Source organism: Macrobrachium nipponense, chromosome 27 (assembly GCF_015104395.2).
Source record: "Macrobrachium nipponense isolate FS-2020 chromosome 27, ASM1510439v2, whole genome shotgun sequence".
Lineage (NCBI taxonomy): Eukaryota > Metazoa > Arthropoda > Malacostraca > Decapoda > Palaemonidae > Macrobrachium > Macrobrachium nipponense.
The window spans coordinates 42,478,063-42,485,562 of NC_087216.1; the positions used below are offsets into that span (position 1 = coordinate 42,478,063).

General features: G+C 33.8%; 1 protein-coding gene across 3 annotated transcripts in view; it reads left to right on the forward strand.

Moving 5' to 3' along the window:
• The window catches only part of LOC135201055 (centrosomal protein of 104 kDa-like), a 458,443-nt gene that overhangs the window by 137,435 nt on the left and 313,508 nt on the right, over positions 1-7,500 (forward strand). The gene's annotated exons all lie outside the window — the stretch shown is intronic.

Below are 7,500 nucleotides of genomic sequence, written 5' to 3' on the forward strand. Positions count from 1 at the left end.
TGATTTTTTATTTTATGATTTATCATTCTTCAAAAGCTGGTTTTCCAGCTGTCGTAAAGTGGGGGAAGAAGCATTTTAACTCTCTGTCCTTGTTACCATCTCCATATGTAGGCGATGAAGAAATAAAAATCGCGTAATCTCTTGTCGCTGCCGGTCTTCTCAAAGGGATCCCGAAAAAACTGGGAAAAAACTGTCAGAAAAGGATGGGGTTTGAGCAAGGTAGATCTCTCTTTTTTCTTTCTTTCTTTACAGAAAATAAAAAAAAATCCTCCCTAGGTTTCTGCAAGATATAGAGGAGAAATGAATGTAAGGAAAAGGAAAATGCTGTCTTTATTATTGGAAAATATTCAAAATATTTAGAAAATATTCAAAATTTTAGGTGATAATCAGATATACGAGGAAGTGGTAAGTTTGAGTAAAGTGTATTTTTTTTATATAGAATTGAATAGATCTATTTTCGCTCTCATATTGTACTCTACAAATTCACTCATTTTCGCTTTACAAATTTGATATAAATCGAAATCGACGTGTATATATTTTGTACTATTAAATGAAAAATATTTTACCGTCACTAACAGTGTGCTATAATTGTAATATGATAATAAAAAGCGCCAAGACAGGGGGTCAGTTCCAGTAAGATTGTTTTTGTTTCGTGAAAAAAGTGAAAGTAAGTTGATTTTATATAGAAAATTAAGAAAGGAAAAGATTTTGTTACCTTGACTAAATATTCTTCATAAAACATTTATAATCTTTACTTTAGCCATGTCAGATGGGGAGCTCAAGAATTATCAATTAAATGGAAAGAATATTATAAATTAATCTAACAATTTTCCTTTTTCTGAAAGAAATGATTTGTTTTAAATGAAACAGGAATAAAAATATACTTAACTCATAACCCTGGAAATAAATTACATATTGTTTTAAAATAGATGATATAAAAGTCTAGTGAATAACAATTTAAACGGGGCATGTTTTCTGGTCATGACTTAAGCCTAATAAGAGACACTGAATGATTTATTTAATGATAGCATGGCAATTTTTTTCCTACCCCATTCTCATTTAAATTTCAATTTTACTCTTTATCAAAAATTCATGATATGCAATTCACTGCCTATAAAAATCTCATGGAAGTTTTATGGAGTTAAATTAATGTTTTAACAGCGCTTGAGAGAGAGAGAGGGGGGAGAGAGAGAAACGGAGAGGAGATCGAGAGGTATTGGAGAGAGAGACCGAAGAGGAGAGGAGAGAGACGAGAGAAGAGAGAGAGAGAGAGAGAGAGAGAGAGAGAGAAATTTGGCAACCCTTACCAAGGAGGAGAGAGAGAGAGAGAGAGAGAGAGAGAGAGAGAGAGAGAGAGAGACTATAGTTTTAGTTTTTATACTCCTGAAAAGAAACATAGAGAGATTTTAGTTTTTATCCTTTTGAGAGAGAGAGAGAGAGAGAGAGAGAGAGAGAGAGAGAGAGAGAGAGGTAGTCTGATCGCTGGAGCTGAATTTGTAATTTTGCAAAAGTTGGAGGGAAGTCTCAGGTTTAGGGGCCGCGTGAGGCGTGGGTGGATGGGACGTGCGGTGAGGGGTGGGGGTGGTCGGATCAGATGGGGGAGGTGATGGAAACGTCCTTCGTGCGAGGTGAAGGAAAACGTCCTTCATGGTCGTAGGGCTGGCGAGAGTGAAAGGAGCGAGAACGTCCTTCACGGAGAGATGGAGCTTCTGAGAGCACCCATAAAATTCCCCTCGTGGCGAAAACACAGACGGGAGGCTGCGAGTCATGGGCCGGTCGTTGTCAAAGTTGGGTAAAAATTCTCATTTTATCGACTATCTTCTTCATAGTAAGAGTGTCGAGTTCTACATTTTTTTCATTTCTTAATGTCCATATTTTTCAGCTTTTTGTGTAGATAATTCATACTTATTTGGGTAAAATATTTTATCTTGTCCAAGACCATATATATTTTATAGGGTGCATCGTCTTTATGCAAATATGAATACAATTTGTAGTTTAAAATTTTTTTTTACTACACGATATAATATTTATCTATGACAATATTGATAAAAATTTTGGTATGGAATTTGCAAGTACATAGTTAACGTTGCTGACTTAATTGTATTATTATGTTTTGTTATGGAATTTGCATTATCTTATTTTGAAAGTGGTTCTGCACTTTTCTGTATAAAGTCTTTACCATGCAGTACTCTTACTGCCCTTATCTTTTTCCGCAAAAAACCACTGCAAAGAGTGATTTGGCAAGAATTGACTGATTGCAAATATATCTACAGTCATAGGGTGAGTGAAGTCAATTTAAATGTATCTAAATTATTATTTACAAGTAATTGTCACTTTCCCTCATGTTACTGAGTTCATCAGAGGAATATTTTACTTAGTAAAACATAGGCATAAAGTAAAATATTTTACTTTCGGAAATATACTTAAATTTTACAGAAGTTGCTCATAAATTTTCATGTAAATATAAAAGCAGTAAAAAAGCAGACGATAGATATGAAAGTTACTCTGATTCGGTATTATATTAACTGAAATTCGAAAATCAATTTCAGTAGATAGAAATATTTTACTATAAACGGGTGCTTCTAATTGAAGCCAGGGACGTTCCATGCGAATATGCAAGATGTGCTCCAGTGATAGGGAAAATGTTTTAAGTGATTAATTAAGGTTTGAATATTTGAGTATAAAGATATTAATCCAATACTTCTCGAGGACTTCATACAACTTGAATATCCGAATATGTATGAAAATCTAATATAGGTCAGTTAAACAACTGACCAATTAATTAGTGGAAGTTTTTGAATTTTTTAGTTTAGCATGCATGACGGATGTTCTGATATATATATATATATATATATATATATATATATATATATATATATTATATACATTATATATATATATATATACATATGTTATATCTACATCCATACATACATACATACATACATACATACATACATACATACATACATACATACGTACATACATACATACACACACACACGCATATAGTGTGTGATTCTTCACTTTTTTCATTCATAAAATTTGTTCGAAGAGCTGTTGGAATACAATGAATTATTCTTATTTTATGTTTAGTCAACAGTGTTCATTCTCTCGCCACAGTAGTTTTTTATCTTTCGCAGGAACATTATAATGTGAGTTTGTTAACCATCAAATATTTTCCTGCAAAAGTTCAATTTTAATATCTTGACATTTGCTTTCTGAATAATGATCTACATGTACTAAATTCTAGTCGTTCATCCAGATATTCTAAATACTTATTTATTTATATAAATCGTAAATGATGGTCATTTCCAAGTATATAAACATTCAGTAACGCTGGCATATTACTATTTAATTTGTAAATGACGTAAATACATAAATATACTCATTGTCAGATATATAAGTTGGCATCAGTATACCTGAATATGAGTAATTATGTGCTAATAATCCAAACATAAAGGCAAGGTGACATGAGTTCAGTAAGAAACAAAAGCGTGTCTAGGTTTAAATGTCTCCAATTTGAAAACGACTCTCGATAGCATAGTGCATCAAATTCCGTCGGTCGTTTCAAAATGAGCATGTTTTAAGGTGTTCTTCATTACTGTTACATTTCATTCCATTCGACAGCAAATGGCGTACAAACTGACATGCTTGTCTGGTCGGTTGGAAAAAAAAGGCAAAATCTGTTGAATGTGTTGTACTCTCAAGAGAACGCCAACCAAAGTGCTGTGGAACAAATACTTGATCTATACTTTTTTCTTTTTCTTTTTAAGGGGGACATGTCCCAACGGTGTATGTTCATGATACATGGTGGAAATTTAGGTGAACTCGTTTCATGGGCTAGTTTTATTATTTATGTATTTAATTTCTTCTGGTCATATATAGTTACACACGATTTATATATATAGTATATATACTATATATAATATATATATGTATATACATATATATATATCTATTGATATATAAATAACACACACATATATATATAGTATATAAAAAATTATATATTGTTATGGTTTTGTGTCTTATTTCCGTTAAGCTTATTTGGATTTGTTGTAATTAACCTTCGGAAAATATGAGTAATTTTAGGTCTAACAGTTAAATGTCACGAAAAGAACCCCGAGAATCCTAGACAGACTAACCGGTGAACCTGGTGTGCGTTTCTTTCTTTACCTTTTTTCTTTTCCGAATCAGCACTTAGTTCTTGATATTTCCTTAACCTCGCCCTCATTTGGAATGGAGAATATCCAGATGACTTTTCCCAACTTTAAAGTTCCTGATGTTACTCGTAAATTTAACAAAGTACAGTTCTGCGGAAAGCGAAAAATGGTGTCATTTTCCTCCTACAAGGGTATAATGGTCATCCTTCCGGTTTGTCTAATGATAACGAAACTGATTTTTACGTGGCCAGACATTTAACCGATGGACATTTGGCCGACAGACATTTCGCTGAAAATTTACGGATGTGAATATAATAAAAAATACTTTAATTATTTTAATTAACGGTTTATTGCCAAAAAATAAAACCATAAAATAAAAAATGCCGTAAGATGTATGTTCATAAGTATTCAAAGATTGTGTGCAATTGCTCTCAGAAAATCTTTTTTTTTATACTCCTCATATTTCTCAATGACAGACACGAGCCTTGTGTTTGATATCTGATACTTCTTCGATGATCTCAATGTAACCCCTGAATTTACAATCTCGATGGTTAACTCCTAATTTAATTGCTCTTTCCTTAGCTTTGAAACTAGACAGCAAATAGAAGGGTGGGTGATTTTATATATATATGACACATTAATATAGTACATAAATATAAATACATATAGCAGGCACTGGGAATAAAAACTGGGGAAACGTAAACTTAGCTTTAAAACGTTTGATCAGCAACTGTATCAGTGTCGTGGTAGGTTACTAACAAAGTTGGTTTCGTTTGAGCATGGCTAGTTCAAAGTGTTTGAGCTGAAAATGGCAGTTACCTAATTCAACAATTGAGATGGTTATCTCAAAGTAAATGCCTATTGTTTTTGAACTGTTAAGATTGCTTGTTATAATTAACAGAACGATTGCGGGTGTGACATACATGCAGGCACGTCTACTACATTTTCGGCCAAATGTCCGTCGACCAAATGTCCTTTGGCCAAATGTCCTTCTGCCAATTGTCCGTCGGCCAATTTTTAACCATTTACGCGAATGCACTACGTCTAGGAATTGAAGCATGATAGCCAGTATTGATAAAGAGAAAAAAATGAGTTTTTTTGTATGTCCCTTTCTGATCATGAACTGAAACGATTTAAGACCTGGGACAATGACTTTTGTGCTTCATGTTATCTAATTACTTACGATTATAATAATCGTTTCCTAAGTATTTGGGTTAATACATATAGAATCCTCTCCAGTTTTTCTAATGAAACCGATAGCTGATAGATGTAGATGATGCTACTCTACTTGCAGGCCTTCGTTCTCACTCTAATACTGAGTGAAGGAGTTGCTGAACTTTATGTAGCCAAATCTGGGGCTGGTCAGTAAGTGGCGTAGTGAGCGCTTTCATAAGGTTGAAACTGAGATCAAGTGCGCCTTTTTCGATTAGCCTACCTGGTGCCTGGCTTTTAGCCGCCCCAGCAGCTGGATTTTAACTGACTTGGTGATCTATTAGGCAGGATTTCAGGTGACGTGGAATATATCAGGACCTTAGCCAGCACTGTAGTATCTAGACTCCACTTTATAGTCACCTTTAATGTGAAAACTGTACTTTTATTTTTGATCTGCTTATTTGACGGTGTTTGCCCTTTCCCTCGATTGGGAGATTTTTGTATTTGTAATATTTGGAAAATATATCTTCTATTGAAGAACAGTTTGCTGCTATTGTTCCTGAAGCCTCCAACATCCCGGAATCTTCATTAAGGAAAAATTGCTCGAGACGTTGGTTTCTTTTCTCAGATATGATGACTATGACATGGAACGATTTGTTGACTGGACAATTTTTTGGTAGCTTCATTTTAATAGGTTGCCCAAATGACATACTTAGATTGGCCATTTTGTATTAGTGGGCATCATCCTTGTGCGTCTAAGACGCCAGGCCGTCTAAATCCTCTCTGCTTAAATGAGATTTATTCGTGAATTGTTTCTTTGTAAATTAAAGTAAGTCAGAAAATGCACTGATATAACAGAAAACTGGAAATATTTCCAGGGCCAGTTTATATCTTTAAAAAGGTTTATTTGTGAGATTTATATCCCGGCTTCATTGTGAAACTGACCTCTAAAAGGAATGGATAGTGAAACCGGACTCATTCAAAGCAGGGGCTCGTTTCTAAACTAATTTCAATTCTAAAACTGTTTTAATCTCAGCTTCCCATTGCTGCCAATCCCTCCTTTCGAATCGTCCTTCTAACGAGGATAATAAACCACCGTGAAAGTCTCATTAAACCATCGTAAACCAGCACCCCAAGTGCTGGAAGTGTCGCGCGACCTGTTACTCCAGCAATTGTATTGGCTCGTCTCATTAATAATAACTGTTTATGTCTGTTTGCGCTTCATTGCGCTGTCCTGATTGCCTGTTCCCACCTAGAATACGATTTGCGATTTTTTCCTTATAGTGTTTTGTTTCGGTGTTAAGGATGGAGCAGAATAAAGACAGTTGTCCGTCTGAGAATCTTGAGGAACCGTTATGCCATTATCTTGGGATTCACTCACATTCAAAATTTAGATGTTATATTTCTGACTGTCTGTTTTGGCACAAGAATGAGACAGAGCAAAAATATTTGAGTCGGTATAAATTTCATAGTTTATATACTTTGCTAATTAATATTGATCAAGGTTATAACTGTAAAGGGAACTCTTCATCCTGCACCTTTCAATATGGAGACCTTTAAACAAATGATTATATAAATGAGCTTTCCTCGCTTTGCATCGTTGAACAGCAAATTTTCATCTTGAAATTTCAGGTACCCAGATCGGATCTCATTTAGTATTCATAAAAAAATAATTTTTATTAGTATCTAGAAGCGGAAAAGTTCCCTTCCAAATAACAAAAATATAAAAAGGGTTAAAAAAAAAAAAGCTTTTATTATTGACTAAAAAGTGAAAAAGAATTTTTTTGAGACACCAGGATTTTCTAAAAAATTAAATGTGTGGGTGCCAAACATGGAAAGAAATGCTACAAGATAAGAAAAATATATTTTTTCAACTCTTGTAGCATTTCTTTAAATGTTTGGCGCTTTTATTTTTTATAGACATGATTAATTTCACGAAAATCCTGGCGTGTCTCGGAAAATTTATTTAGCACATTTTAGTGCATTTTGATAAAATATTTTTTTAAAATGTTTTTTTATATTTTTTATGTTATACTTTTCAATTTTGACAGAAATTGTAACCGATTTATGATTGTAGCTAACGAAACTGATATCCTGTGGAGCCAAAGAAGGTTATCTACTGAGTCAAAGAAAAGTCCGAAGAGTTTCATAGAAATCCTGAGATACGGGGAGAGGTAACTGT